At 41.6% G+C, this 15,590-nt stretch overlaps 1 protein-coding gene across 3 annotated transcripts in view; it reads left to right on the top strand.

Annotated features, from left to right (window-relative positions):
* Positions 1-398: 398 nt before the first annotated feature.
* Positions 399-15,590, top strand: part of DAGLA (diacylglycerol lipase alpha) — a 98,125-nt gene continuing 82,933 nt past the window's right edge. For all 3 annotated transcript variants that reach the window (XM_033928507.1, XM_033928508.1, XM_033928510.1), the window contains exon 1: positions 399-537. The gene's annotated coding sequence lies outside the window, so the exon portion shown is untranslated. The remainder of the gene's footprint in view (positions 538-15,590) is intronic.

Genomic DNA, 15,590 nt, shown 5'->3' on the forward strand with positions numbered 1-15,590 from the left:
CAATCCAGTCAGGTTTTCAGGATTTCCCCAATGAATCTGCATGAGATCTATGTGCACGCACTGCTTTCAATGCATAGTCATTGGGGAAATCCTGAACACCCGACTGGATTGCGGCCCTCGAGGAGGAACTTTGACACCCCTGCGAGGGACATGAAGAGAAAAATGACAAAAGGGGACAGGGATGAAGGAAAGGAAGTGAAGGGACATCACACGAGGAAACGATACCTCGCTCAGAAGCACTTCGTTGTAACTATGCACCAAGGCAGCGGGAGAAAGTCGTCGCTCTCTTGGCCGCGTCCCGTCTTCGAAGCGCGAGCCGCTGCCCCGCCCTTCTGGCCAGCCGCATGCGCCCCCTCGCGCCGTCGCCATGGCTACCGCCGGCTGCGGGGCGCAGGTTACGGAAATGACGTCAGTCCCGCCCCGGCTGCAGACGTACCGCTCCGACGCGCGCGCCTCTGACCGCCTTTGGGAGCTCGCGAGGCTCGGGAGGGGTCGCGGCGGCACGAAGGATGGAGCCGGGGCCGCGCCGGGAGCGAGGTAAGCGACGCCAGGGCGGTCGCCGCGTGCTGCCCCCAAGTTGCGCGCGCGACCGTGCGGGTTGGGGGGACGGTTACCAGAGCCGGTCCGTTCAGACTTTTGCACCGGAGCTGCGTTCCCTTCGTTGGCAGCGCAGGTCTGCAAACCCCCCCCCCCCTTTTGTGCCCTAATTCCGAGCGTGTCATCGATGGTGCCCTTCAATCTGCATTTGAGATGCATGGCTTACCATCTGAGGTGTAGGCAAAGGCTGAGTCGGTGCTTGCCAGGGTGCAGAGAACAATTTGAGCAAATCCCCCCCTCCCTCCCCCCCCCAAAAAAGGGCTGATTGTAAAGAGCGTGGGAAATTTGAAACAATGTGACAAATCTGGACAGGTGGCGAGCAAATAAATAATCGTGATTTCTGAGGTTAAGGAAGCATCAGGTAGGCATGAGACACACTGAGGCCCTCAGCCTGTCTCTTCAATGAAGATCCATCCGGTATAGGTTAACATTTTTCACAGGATGACATTTAATCATGACTTTATATTATTATTATTAGTGGACTCCTATTCATAGAAACATAGAAACATAGAAAGATGACGGCAGAAAAGGGCTACAGCCCATCAAGTCTGCCCACTCTACTGACCCACCCAATTTAGTCTGTGTGCTAATGACCCAATTCTTTAACTTGATCTTCGTAGTGATCCTACGTAGGTGTCCCATTTATTCTTAAAGTCAGGTACGCTGGTGGCCTCAACCACCTGCACCGGAAGCTTGTTCCAGCGATCTATCACTCTTTCCGTGAAGAAGTACTTCCTGGTGTCGCCATTAAATTTCCCTCCTCTGAGTTTGAGCGGATGTCCTCTTGTGGCCGAGGGTCCTTTGGGAAAGAAAATGTCATCTTCCACCTCGACACGTCCTGTGATGTACTTAAATTCACTAGTGACAGACTGAGAACCACTACTGTGAGTGAATCATTAACCCGTGACCCATTTACTTGCAATGTGCATTTAATAACCAAACACTTGGGGTACCTGCCTTTGCAACAATTTGATCTAATGTGTAAAGTTGGAGTTCCAATTATTAAGTCCTTCGATTGTTTTACTATTGTCGATTCATAAAGCATTCTAAAGTGGGTGTACTGCTTGATTTCCTTTTTTTTTTTAATGATGCTTTTGTATAGTCATTGAAGGCATACTGGTTTGTCATTATGTTCCTTTCTCCTAAAGGGCTTTTGTAGAAGGCTTTCAGCAGTGGAGTAATAACCCTTACCCCTCTCCACACTTCAAATGATCATCCACATTGCCTTGCTCGTGAATTCAGGTGTATCTTGTGCTGTGAGCAGGAGATGCTGCCTTACTGTTCTGTTAACCCAGGGGTGTCCAATGTCGGTCCTCGAGGGACGCAGTCCAGTCGGGTTTTCAAGATTTCCCCAATGAATATGCATTGAAAGCAGTGCATGCACATAGATCTCATGCATATTCATTGGGGAAATCCTGAAAACCCGACTGGATTGCGGCCCTCGAGGACCGACATTGGACACCCCTGTGTTAACCCTTCAAGCAGTAAGGGGGAATTCTGATTTTGCACATTTGCGGCTTATTTTAAAAAATGTTGACCGATTGTCATAAAGGTGCACAAGTTGACTTGGTGGCGATTAGTTTTTGGTTATGCCAGTATTGGGGCGATATTTGAGCAGAGAGAGGGCTGAGTTTGCAAGTATACATGTAGATTATAAAATACATTAATTATATGTGCGCTTAATGAATGTAAACACAGGCATTTGCACCTTCTCTGAGCAAGTGTAAATGCTCATGCCTGCAAGGTAGGCATGAGTTCTGGTGCGTGTGTTAGTATTTTATAAAGACATAAGCCATGTACTGTATGTCTTTTATAAAATAGAGCATTTTGCCTAAGTAGGTGCCTCCTTATAGGTTGCACAGTACTAGCTTTGGTCATGTGAACAAGTACAATTTAGCCTCTGACTTTGTAGAGTGAGAATCAGAGAGGAGTGAAATATTTACTCAAGTGTTTTCCTCCAGTTTGTTTCTATTACATCAGTGGTTCTTAAACCAGCCAGTCGGTTTTTCAGGATACCCCTAATACATATGCATGGAACAGATTTACTTACAATAGAGGTGACAGGCATGTAAATCTGCCTCATGCATATTCATTACATACTATAAAATCAGAAGAAACTAAGTGCTACAATTAATCAAGTTATCAAATCTATTTATTAAATCATACCCAATTTTTACCATAAATATATTTTTTATAAGTATGCTTATTCCCCACCCTTGCTGCAAAGAAAACCTGGAACATCGGTCTCTCGATATCCAGTCTTTAAAAGTCCATCCAATGAAAATATCACTGTTAATCTTGTACTCTGTGGACTTTAACTCCTGTGGTATTTATAAAATTGTGCCACTTTGGATTTGCCTCTGATGACAACTGATACTCAGCCAGCCCAACACCATCTTGCGTTTCACCACGTAGGCATCCTCAGGAGCTGAAACCGCTTCAGATTTTCATACCATATACATCTGTAATCCTTTTAGTTTATCACAAAGCAACTGCATCGCAGGCTGAGAAACCTCACCAAAAGGGATAATTGGGATAGTGTCCGAAATGCGTATATAATGTCCGAAATGCATATTCATTAGGGATCTATAATGTCCAAAATGCATATTCATTAGGGATCTATAATGTCTGAAATGGCATATTCATTAGGGATCTATAATGTTTGAAATGCATATTTATTAGGGATCTATAATGTCTGAAATGGCATATTCATTAGGGATCTATAATGTCTGAAATGCATATTCATTAGGGATCTATAATGTCCAAAATGCATATTCATTATTGATCTATAATGTCTGAAATGGCATATTCATTAGGGATCTATAATGTCTGAAATGCATATTCTTAGGGATCTATAATGTCCAAAATGCTTATTCATTAGGGATCTATAATGTCTGAAATGGCATATTCATTAGGGATCTATAATGTTTGAAATGCATATTTATTAGGGATCTATAATGTCTGAAATGGCATATTCATTAGGGATATATAATGTCTGAAATGGCATATTCATTAGAGATCTATAATGTCTGAAATGGCATATTCATTAGGGATCTATAATGTCTGAAATGCATATTCTTAGGGATCTATAATGTCCAAAATGCTTATTCATTAGGGATCTATAATGTCTGAAATGGCATATTCATTAGGGATCTATAATGTTCGAAATGCATATTCATTAGGGATCTATAATGTCTGAAATGGCATATTCATTAGGGATCTATAATGTCCAAAATGCATATTCATTAGGGATCTATAATGTCTGAAATGGCATATTCATTAGGGATCTATAATGTCCAAAATGCATATTCATTAGGGATCTATAATGTCCCAAATGGCATATTCATTAGGGATCTATAATGTCCGAAATGGCATATTCATTAGGGATCTATAATGTCTGAAATGCATATTCATTAGGGATCTATAATGTCTGAAATGCATATTCATTAGGGATCTATAATGTCTGAAATGGCATATTCATTAGGGATCTATAATGTCTAAAATGGCATATTCATTAGGGATCTATAATGTCCAAAATGCATATTCATTAGGGATCTAAAATGTCTGAAATGTCATTCATTAGGGATCTATAATGTCTGAAATGGCATATTCATTAGGGATCTATAATGTCCAAAATGCATATTCATTAGGGATCTATAATGTCTGAAATGCATATTCATTAGGGATCTATAATGTCTGAAATGGCATATTCATTAGGGATCTATAATGTCCGAAATGCATATTCATTAGGGATATTTTGAAACCCGAAAGGCTGGGGGGGGGACAGGTTTAGGAACCACTGTACTACATGATTAGTGCTGTGAGGGGTAAAATGGATGACATTTGGGATTTTTGAATGATGGTCATGCGCTAAGGTTCCTGTTAATGCTTGGTCAATAGCACTTGAGCCCCTACGACCACCTGTGCTAATTGATTAATGCACACAATGTAGCTGCACTAACTAATTAGTGCAAGACACATCCGTTCTCGCCCCCTCCCCCCCAAGACATGATCCCCACCAAAAAATACATTTTATATTTTAGCATGTGAATAACACTTGCACATAGCAAAATTGCCACAGGATCCCCAATGTATGCCTTTTTTTGTTGTTGTTGTTGTTGCGATAAGTGTGCTTTAGTGCTTGCCATAGCTTTATAATAGGGCCCGTAAATATTTTAGTTGTAAGTATTTCTAGCTGCCAATCCTATAAGATCTAGGCTGATAACAAGAAAACATATGAAATAATTTCTTGAGAATCAAGTTTCCATTTGTGACATAATTTAGGATATTCTTATGTAATATTTTTCCGTACTGAACTTTCATATATTCAAGATTTCAACGTTGTATTTTTACAAGTGCAGTTTCTGTAAAACAAAAGTGCAGCCACTTCGGGAGAAGGTCACCATTTGCACTAGGTAATGCAGTATTTCTTTAGAAATGGGTATGTTTGATGCATGCACATCCCCTATGTGCACAACTTTGAAAGCATGATTCTGTAAAAAGTATGCACCAGTTGCAGTCTGCGGATTTGGAAAGCGGTCGTTTCTAAAAAGTTATGTGCATTGTTATAGAATTCACCTGTGCACAAACATTTTGGCCTGATTTTAGCTGGCTTAAATGGGCGCTCCTAAGTTATGCGACACACACAGGCGCTAAGTGCGATTCTATAAAAAAGAGGCTAAACGCCATTCTAGTTGGTGTTGATTTTTTGGGGGGTGCTTTATATAGAGTCGGGCCCATAGTTAACAAATAAAATGTTCAGTTGTGCTATTGGGCTGTAGTAGGTTGCTTTCTTGCTCGGATTATCAAGCCAAAGTTGTTTGGGATAAAGTCGGTTTGAAACGATAATATCAGTATCTGGGTTTTGTTCTTGGTATCTTGTAGCAATAAGAGACATTTATTGCGGTTATAGGAATAAATGCAGCTTGTAGAGAATGGATAGCCAGGCCTTGCACTATGTAAAGTGCATATTGCACAGAGCATCTTCCAGTCTCTTTGGCCCTATATGAGTTCTCCCTCCTTCCTCACTGCCTATTCTGTAGAGATTACTGTGCACCATAGTATTTTGATTTGTGTAGGTGTGTCTTGGACTTGAAAAGGTTTCTGTAGCCCACTCTCTAGAACAGTACTTCCCAACCTAGTTCATGCACTTTCCGGAGAGAGGAAGGTTTATTGCTCTTGAAACATGAAGAGGATTTAGGCCCAAGACCATAATCCAGTCTGAAACCGGAAAAGAGCGTGGCGCAAAAAATAATTTTTGGTGGTAATGTACTCATTTACTGGATCTAATCTCTCCGTTGGTCTTATGTTTCTATCTCGTTTTATTTCTTATTTTATGTGCGATTGGAATCGGAGAGAAACATGGGGCTCCTTTTACTAAGGTGCGCTAGTGTTTTTAGTGCGTGCCGCGTGTGCCAATCCCGCGCTATGCGCCAAAAACTAACGCCAGCTCGATGCTGGTGTTGGCGTCTAGCGCGCGGGGCAACTGAGCGTGCGCTAAGCACACGCTAAAACCGCTAGCGCAGCTTAGTAAAAGGAGCCCGTAATCTTATATTTTTGATACTGTTTTAAAAAAAAAAGTGCATTTTAAAGTTATTTATCAAATGATATCAGCATTTACAGCAGTGTTCACAGAATTGCGGCATCAGGACGGGGAGGAGTGCTGGTTAGTGCCTCCAGTAATAGGAATGCAGAAAAGAAGGTATTTTAGGGGAAATTCTGTAAATGGTTTCTAAAAAGATAGGCACCTATAATAAAAGCACCTATCTCTTGTCGATCACGCTTGGGCACCTATTACAGTTTTAAAGGCCTCCATTATAGGCACCCAAGTTCTTCTCCACCCTAAACACACCTACTTTGGAGTTAGGCATCTTGTGATGGGCGCCTATCACTTAATTAAATCTTTATTATGATTATTATTATTTTTTTAGTTATGAGCTCATAATTGAAGTCAATTTACTAATTGAGATAAGCGCCTCATATAGAATTTCCCCCTTTTGGAGTGGAGTGAAGGAGGAATTTCCCCTGTGGAGCGGGTGAAGGAGGCTTGTGGAACCGCATGCCAATGAAAACACTCCAAGCTACTTGCTGAATGCTGTCAAAACACACCTGAGCCCACTGCAGAGGAAAAGATACTTAAGAAAAAGTACTAATCCTTTGGCTTTCATAATTACGTTGTAATAGATGGTCTGTGGCCTTCGTCATAAGGCATAGTGGGACAGACGTAAGATCTCGGTATGTATGCTGTGGAGGAAAGGTGGGAGACGGGAGTCTCTTTCGTTTGAAAGGAAGCTCTGGAGTAAGAGGGCACAGGATGAAGTTAAGAGGTGATAGGCTCAGGAGTAATCGAAGGAAATCCCTTTTTTATAGAAAGGGTGGTAGATGCGTAGAATAGACTCGTGGAAGTAGAGACAAAGACTGTCTGAATTCAAGAAAGTGTGGGGCAGATACATGGGATCTCGTAGGGAGAGGAGGAGATAGTGGATGCTGCGGATGGGCAGACTGGATGGGCCATTATCTGCTGTCATTTTTCTCTGTTTATGTGCATCTTTCCAGTTTTGAAACCACTTTGGATACAAAAAGTCTCTTCTTCAAAAAGCTTATATAATCTTAATAGGTTTCTGGGGCAGTGGGCGATAGTCGCTCACCTAGGGTCACAAGGAGCAGTGCTGGGGATTTAAATCTTGACCTCTCTGATTCACAGCCAGTTTCTCTAACCCAGTGTCTCGCAAGCTTTCCCAAGCCGCGGTACGCTGAATTCGGGGCCGCAGCTGGAGGGTCTCCACGCATGAGCAGACGTCGACATGATGACATCACGTACATGTGTGACATCGTCACGGCAAGGTCCGCGCATGAGCTTCTTAATCCTGAAATGACTACGCTGGTGGGGAGGTGCGGAGAGCAGGAGAAGCGCCGGCTGACTTGCCGCTGCACAGTTTGCGATACACTGCTCTAACCACTAAGGTTTGTTTTCACTTTGCCCAAGAACTGGATTTCAGATGCACAATGGAGGATCAGTTTCCTTTCCAACGGGTTTTTATGTAGGGAAATCTGGGGTCCTTTTTACTAAGGTGTGCTAAAGATTAACACGAGGACAGGCTGCATAAATTGCGGCTATACTCTCTCGAAGAGCGCAGGAAGAGGGGAGACATGATTGAGACATTTAAGTACATCACTGGTCGCATAGAGGTGGGAGACGACATTTTCCTTCTCAAAGGTCCCTCGGCCACAAGAGGACATCCGCTGAAAATCAGGGGCGGGAAATTTCATGGGGATACCAGGAAGAAGTACTTCACAGAAAGAGTGGTGGACCATTGGAATGAACTCCCGGAGCAGGTGATCGTGGCCAGCAGCATACAAGATTTTTTTTGGGGATGCCCATGTCGGATTTCTACGAGGATAGTGTAGAGGTGATGCCACCTGTGAGTGACCCCTTGGAGGGTAGTATGGGGAGGGATAATAGAGTGGGCAGACTTGATGGGCTATGGCCCTTTTCTGCCGTCATCTTAAATGCTAACGCTTCCATCATATTCTGCGGGCGTGTTAGCATTTAGTTAGGTAGATAGAAAACTGGATTCAGCAGACCTCTGCTTTTCTCTCTTTCAGTCTATATGGAAAATGTCAAAACACTGAGACTAATCTTCATTGGCAATTCCAAATAAGGTCCGCTGTATCAGTGTTAAAGCCAAAAGTGGTGCTTACATGAACGTCACGGGGCAGTCATTGTCCAGACGCACATGTGTGTCGGCGATCGCCCTGTAGTTGATCATTTGGGTTTTGTTTACTTTTCACTCTGTTGATGTGAAAGACAGCATTTTACCTTTCTGGCTGTGTCTGTAATGCTGTAGAGTGTTTTTAAGAGAAGAAAAATTAAGGAAAGCATGAAGCACGGGGTGATCACGGGGCTGCTTGGGAGAGGATCTAAACTTGAGAAGCTGAGAGGTTTTAAGTTTCCCAACTACATGCTTTCTTTGCTCAGGGTGCTACATGTCCAGCTCGGCTTCTTGGCTTCCGTAGCATGCTGACGGCAACATTTCTTTCTGGTGATGTGGGTCCCTTGTTCACTCCATGTGACCAGAGTGTGTTAATGCTGGAAGCAGTAGATGGCTTTATTATCACTTTAGAACTTTATATAATTTCCAAGAAAACTTATCTACAAAGTTAAGTGTTATTCATAAAATTATTTCCTGAAAGAACTAAAGTACTCTGTTTTTGATCTTAACTGTAGAACTTGTACTTTCTCATTCTAGCAAGGCTTATTTTGCATTTTTATCACTGATGGAATAGAATGTCATCTTCCTTGGAAAGGAAAAGGGGATGGGATTTGATATACAATCTTTCTGTGGATATACTTAAAGCTGTTTACATATTATTATACATACAGATACTTTATTTTGTACCTAGTGACAGCGAGCTGCTGCTGTCCCCCTGAATGAATGCTGTGTGTGGTTTAACTTTATTATGATTTCATTGGAGTTTTGTGTTGTGGTTTTTTTTACTACTTTATTTTTTTTTATCTTGTGTGAACTGCTATGATTTGTGCTCAACTATTAAGGTTACCAGATGTTCGGATTTATCAAGACATGTCCTCTTTTTAGAGGACGGTCTGGGTGGCTTTCTAAATTGGCCTGTCTCCCGCCTACCTCCTCTGCCAAAATTTAATCTTCGGGCTAGCCATTGGCCAGCCCTGGAAGCCTTCTCTCTTCAGCATCCTGCCTATGCGAGAACAGGAAGTTGCTGCCAAGAGAAGGCGTCTGCATCAGGCTCACCTCGCTGCAGGCCATTCCAAAGATTACATTTTGGCGGAGAAGGTAGGTGGGAGACAGGCCAAAGTGTCTAAAGCACTCAAAGTAAATTAGATTATTTTCAGGGATGTCTAATTTTTTTGTTTGTGTACAACGATCATCTCTCACCCATCCCCTTGTGCAGCATCTTTCTATCCCTCCCTCCCATCCCCTCGTGCAGCAGAACCCCGAAAGCAATTGCGTTAGATATAATCTTAATCTAAGCATTGTTCTTGTATGCAACATCTTCCCTATAATAGAGCTTTAAATGGTTAACAAATAAACAAATTACAGATCAGGTAGGGCTTATTTTCGGGGAAACACAGTATATAGACCTCAGAAGTGTAGCCCAGGAACAACTGTATCACCGGATATATAAGCATTTACTTCTTCATTGGTCTCTAAACTGTTTTCTTTTCCAGAAGTGAAACTCTCTCGCAATTCTATTCCTAACATTCTTTTTCATATTAAAAAAACTTAGCTTAATTGCACTTAGCTTTATGCCAACGGGGGTTCCTTCCAACATGTTTCGCCATCAGGCTTTCTCAAGGAATCGTCCCCTCATTTAATCTGCGTATTCTTTTGACCGTGTGTCCTCTCTACTCAAATTGGCATTTGTGGATCTTTCTCCGGCACTAAACGTAGTATCTTTTGTAATAACATTTTGTTATTCCATCTTAGGACATTGTGTATTATACGGTTTGATATGACATTTGACAAGACTCCTGAGGCAGGCCTTGTTGGCCAAAACACATACGTGTCTGGTCATTGTGTTAGTTATGTTTGTTTCCCCAATTTTTGTGATTTTATTGATTTGTTCATTTGCTTAGAATTTGGAATAAACGATTAATCATATTTTATAATAAACTTGAAACTTAATAAAGAGCACCAGTTTCTTTTGGACATCTCCACTGTGTTTTCTGCGCAATAACTCACTTGTGGGGGTGACTCTCCTGTGTTTGCATCTATACCTATATTTAATGTTATATATCGCAACTATACATCCTCCGGTCTCTTTCTTTCTTGTACCATTTGAGAGAGCAATTTTTTGGCTACAAAACTCAGAGCCACATTTTTGACCCGCTATTCTTAATAGCTTAAAATAGAATGTTGATATGTACTAACTCAGTGGTTCCCAACCCTGTTTTGGAGGATCATCAGCCAGTTGGGTTTTTAGGATAGCCCTAATGAGTATGCATGAGAGAGATTTTCATATAATGGAGGTGACAAGCATGCAAATCTTCCCAATGCATGCATATTCATTAGGATTATCCTGAAAACCTGACTGGCTGGTGGTTCTGCAGGACCTGGTTGGGAACCACTGTACTAACTTATCTCTATCCTTGGGACCTTCTTTAATGATAGAATGTTCTTGAGAAACTGGATGAACTGTTGAAATGTTTGTGTATTTTAATATTAATCTAGTCTGTGTGTTACCTTTATTCACATCAATCACTGTCCATAGCTAATTTGGCAACTGCAGTTTGATATTTATATTGCAAAAGAGGTCCTGATTGTTATGTAAAAGGTGCATATTGACAGTTAATTTTTTTGCGTACTGCATTTAATTATTGATACATCCAAATAGCCATTAGTTTGGCTTCCTCCATATTGGAAAATGGAGAAGCCTGAAATCTTCCTTTTACTAAAACAAAGTAACAGATTCCCACTGATCATTTTAATGATATTAGTGGCAGTTCAAAGGAACTGTTAGGAAATCCTATTGGCAGATTACTGTTAATGTGGCTTAGTCGTGGAGGGTAGCTTTGATACTCTGAGCTGCTTAAAGGCTTTTGGGAGCCTTCAAGCCAGTGCTGCGGGGTATGGAAATTTTATATTGCAATCACCGTGTACACTTCTCCCATTCTGTTCCTCGCCCCCTCCCCCTTTATACTGCATGGGAGGTGGGGCAGTTCTCAAAGGGGATTATCCACTGAAATATATTTAAGCTAGGAGCCTTTAGATCTACGAGCAATCCTGTGCATCATAGAAATCTATGAGTGCTTCATTTTATTTTCATTCTCTAAATCTTGAAAGGTCACACACACGTTTTTGCCTCTGCGTGTGTATCTGTTGTCTCTTTATGTACCTATGATCAGGAGGATAGAGAAAAAGGACTGTTGAATGGTAAGATTACCATGCAACTTCAACATTTGGAACCTAGGACAATACTAGGTGGACTTTACAATCTATGGCCCAGAAATATCAAAGAAGAGACAAGTTAATTTAATCATGTATTTTGTAATGGGTATAACTAATGGGCAGACTGGATGGACCGTTCAGGTCTTTATCTTCCGTCATTCACTATGTTACTTGGCAGAAACCCAATTCAAGAGCTGAGATTGTGATGTCATAATGCCTCATTCCACCAATGCCTAAGAGCCAGCCTCAGCAGTGATGTCACCGTGGCTTGATTTGATGGCAACTTCAGCATTTGGAACCTAAGACAATACCAGGTGGACTTTACAGTCTATGGCCCAGAAATATCAAAGAAGAGACAAGTTAATTTAATAATTTTTTAAAAGTTTTTTTGATGCTTTTGAAATCTAACTGCCCTTATAAGGGCAAGTCTAGGTAGTTTTTGTCTCCTGCAACCCTTCCTAAGGTACTTCTCTTATCTGTCTCCTTTTCTCAGAATATTGTAGTTCTCTTCTTTTTTCCTTCCATTCCTGTTTGTTCAAGTTTTAAACGTCTTTGAATGTACTAGTTATCCTTATAAGATATTTTGTAATTTTAAGTCTGTATTTCTAGTCAATGCATGTTTTTATGATAATTGTACACCGCTTAGAAGCCTGATTAGGCGGTATAAGAAATTTTAAATAACCTTGAAACTTGAAAACGCCTGTGTCGTCTCTCCCTCCATCGGCATCGCAGGTCTGTGCTCGCACACTAAGCCTAACATTTTACTTAGTTTTGACTACTGTTAACTGGTTGAACCTATTATCTAGATCAGGGATGTCAAAGTCCCTCCTCGAGGGCCGCAATCTAGTCGGGTTTTCAGGATTTCCCCAATGAATATGCATGAGATCTATTTGCATGCACTGCTTTCATTGTATGCTAATAGATCTCATGCATTGGGGAAATCCTGAAAACCCGACTGGATTGCGGCCCTCGAGGACCGACTTTGACACCTGTGATCTAGATATATTTCACTAACGAGGAACACAATTATGTTGGAAAGAACAAAAAGCAGGTTCCGATTCCATCCTCCCACTCCTCAACTTGTCTTCTTCATCAAGTATGCTGGTGGACCTGGGATTGCAGGGATCTGTGGCTCTACAGGTGTCGAGTGCATTGCCTAACAAGTCTCTGTTTGGAGTCGCCCCACACAATTTTATTTTTGCTTTTTAGATCGATGATGGCCTTGAGATACCCTGTATAACTGACCAAATGGGTTGTATTGAGGAGGAACTTCACCCTATATTTTATTTTTTTATGCCAATGTGATGACTCCTGGTCACACAACGACAAATGCGCCCTGACAAATGTGTGCACACGACAATTGTGCCCCGTGAAATGCGCACACCAATCTGAATCTGCCATAAGTGGATATCTGGAAGGCCCTGATTTTGCTCAGACTCCTCAGGCCTCACCCCCCACCCCCTCTCATAAAAGAGGGTTACTTTGTAACCCTCAAAAAGACAAAATAGTATCTGCTGTGGATTGTGATTGGGGAGCGCAATTGTCGGGGCACATTTGACGGGTCACCGATTCCTGTGGTCCCGAGGGATGGGGTGGGAAATACAGGATTTGAAAGATACTTTGAAAGATTTTCAGTTGTATAGCACTGCAGCTTTCTTAATCAAAGGAAGCTTTGAAGTCGCATCAATTCATACTTTATTTGTGCACTGTTAATAAATGACACCGTTTGGGAAGAACTTTTTCTGACTGTGTAACTTGCAGTTGATTTTTCACCCTGTAAAGATTCCAAAAACCAGGGGACATTCAATGAAGTTAAAGAGAAATACTTTTAAAACCAAGAGGAAGAAATATTTTTTCACTCAAAGAACGGTTAAGCTCTGGAACTCATTGCCAGAGGATGTGAAACGGTGGTTAATGTAAATGGGTTTAAAAAATATTTGGACAATTTCCTGGAGGAAAAGTCCATAATCTGCTATTGAGACAGACATGGGGAAAGCCACTGCTTTTGGGATCGGTAGCGGGAATCTTGCTACTATTTGGGATTCCAGAATTGTTTATTTTATTGCAATTTTTAACATATTTCACAAGAGAACTCTTGCTTAAGAAAAGCAGACAGAAACATCATACAAGAAATTTGCAAAATGTAAACAACCTGCAATATTGAAGAATTCAACTATATCTTCCTTAGACCACATTAATTGAGAAGGGGGGGGGGGGGGGAGGTCACGATAGAGTGAAGAGAAACTCAAATACAGGTATTACATATCAGGAGTAGGCTTAACAGCTGAGTTCCCTATAATCAAACTACCGTTCTATACTAGCTAAACTCTCCAGCTGCCATTTTTTTCAAATCCAGAAAGGCTCGTAACTGTTCAGGTAAAAACCCCCACATATTTTAATCTCAGATATTTTACCATGGATAAGCCAAAAGAAACGTTGCACCCAAAGTTACTGTTTCAGTTCTCATTGCCAGAAATAACTTCCTACACTGTCGTGTCCGTTTGGTAACTTTGGGGAAAATCCAAACTTTTTTTGCCATGAAAGTTACGAAAATATAGGGCTCCTTTTACTAAGCTGTGCTAGCAGTTTTAGCGCATGCTAGATGCTAACACCTCCATTGAGCTGGCGTTAGTTTTTGGCGCGTAGCGTGGGGTTAGTGCTCGCTAAAAATGCTAACGCGTTTTAGCATTGCGTTAATGTCTTGTTCAAAAACGAATGAAACTAGTAAAGTAGCTCTCGCTGAAATATAGGATACGTGTTGGCGCTTAAACTCAATTCTTGTGTCTCTGGGGTGGCTTCTTTCTTCATAGGTAAATAATATACAGTATATTCAATTCACAGGCGGAATATTTTCAGGGAGAAGCCTTAATACCTCAACCAGATACCATCATGCATGTCTCTTGCAGAGAGATTCTACTAATCCTAATAATTATAATTGTCTCTTGAATTAACATGAGTCAGGTGACTTAAACTGGTCTGGCTTGTTTGCAAGCTAGTTCCAACAGTCTGTAAATTGGTCATAAAGAAGAACACTGGAACATATTAACCTTCCTCCATTGCTTTGGTTTTCTATCTTCACTTGAATATCATGTAACTTGGAAACCTACCATTTTATTTCACCACTGACAAGAACATTTTCTTCTGTTTGACATGGTGTTCGATGCAGAAGATGGTCCAGAAATGCAAAGCTTTGACAGAACGTAGTTAATGACCAGCATGGCCAATCGGATTTGCCCTGAATTGTGACCGGGGTTCTATTTGTGATTCTGTATGACTTATCACCCCCTACCCCCAACTTTGGAGTTGTAGTTGACCCCTGGTGCAACCTGCACCATCTATGCTGCCTTTTTTTTTGAGGGGGGGGGGGTGTTATTCTTTAAAGTATGAAAGTTAATTTTGTAACTTTTTTTTTGTGAGAGGAAATACTCTAGCCCGGGTTCTCTGGCGCCAGTAGGTGCCCAAGCTCGGTGAAAAACACCATTTAAACAATGTTTTTCACTGATTGTCAAGGCGCCTATTAGTGCCTAAAAACTTGGCGCCAGAATTGTGCCTCCATAGGTGTGTCTAATGCTGGAATTGGCTTTAGGCGCCATAAAGCGCCTATGGAGGCCTGATTCACATCAAAGGTGGGCACCAGAAATGAAGGCCTGGAAAACTCTGGTCTGCATTTCCAGTGCCTACCTTTTGAAGATGAACTTCTTTCCTCGTATCTGAGGAAGAAGAGGGTTACCTTTTGAAAGCTAATCATAAACTACATTGGTAGTCCAATAAAAAGGTTTCCCCCCCCCCTTTTTATGTTTTTGTTTTATTTCTAAGAATTTCAATGTATCATATCTCTCCTGTTCCACCTCTTCTCCAGGGGCACATGTATCCAAGTCTTCAAGTGTCTTCTCATACATCGTCACTTCTCTGAACAGTTTTGTGACAATATATCGTTGGCAAGTTATGGCCTCCAAAACTGAGCTCCAAATGCAGCCTCATGAACCGCGTTATCACCTCCTTTTTTTCTGCTGGTTCAGTCCGTCCTCAACACAACTTAGCATCCTTCTGGCCTTTACTGGTCCGTCC

Source organism: Geotrypetes seraphini, chromosome 19 (genome assembly GCF_902459505.1).
Source record: "Geotrypetes seraphini chromosome 19, aGeoSer1.1, whole genome shotgun sequence".
NCBI classification, from domain to species: Eukaryota; Metazoa; Chordata; class Amphibia; order Gymnophiona; family Dermophiidae; genus Geotrypetes; species Geotrypetes seraphini.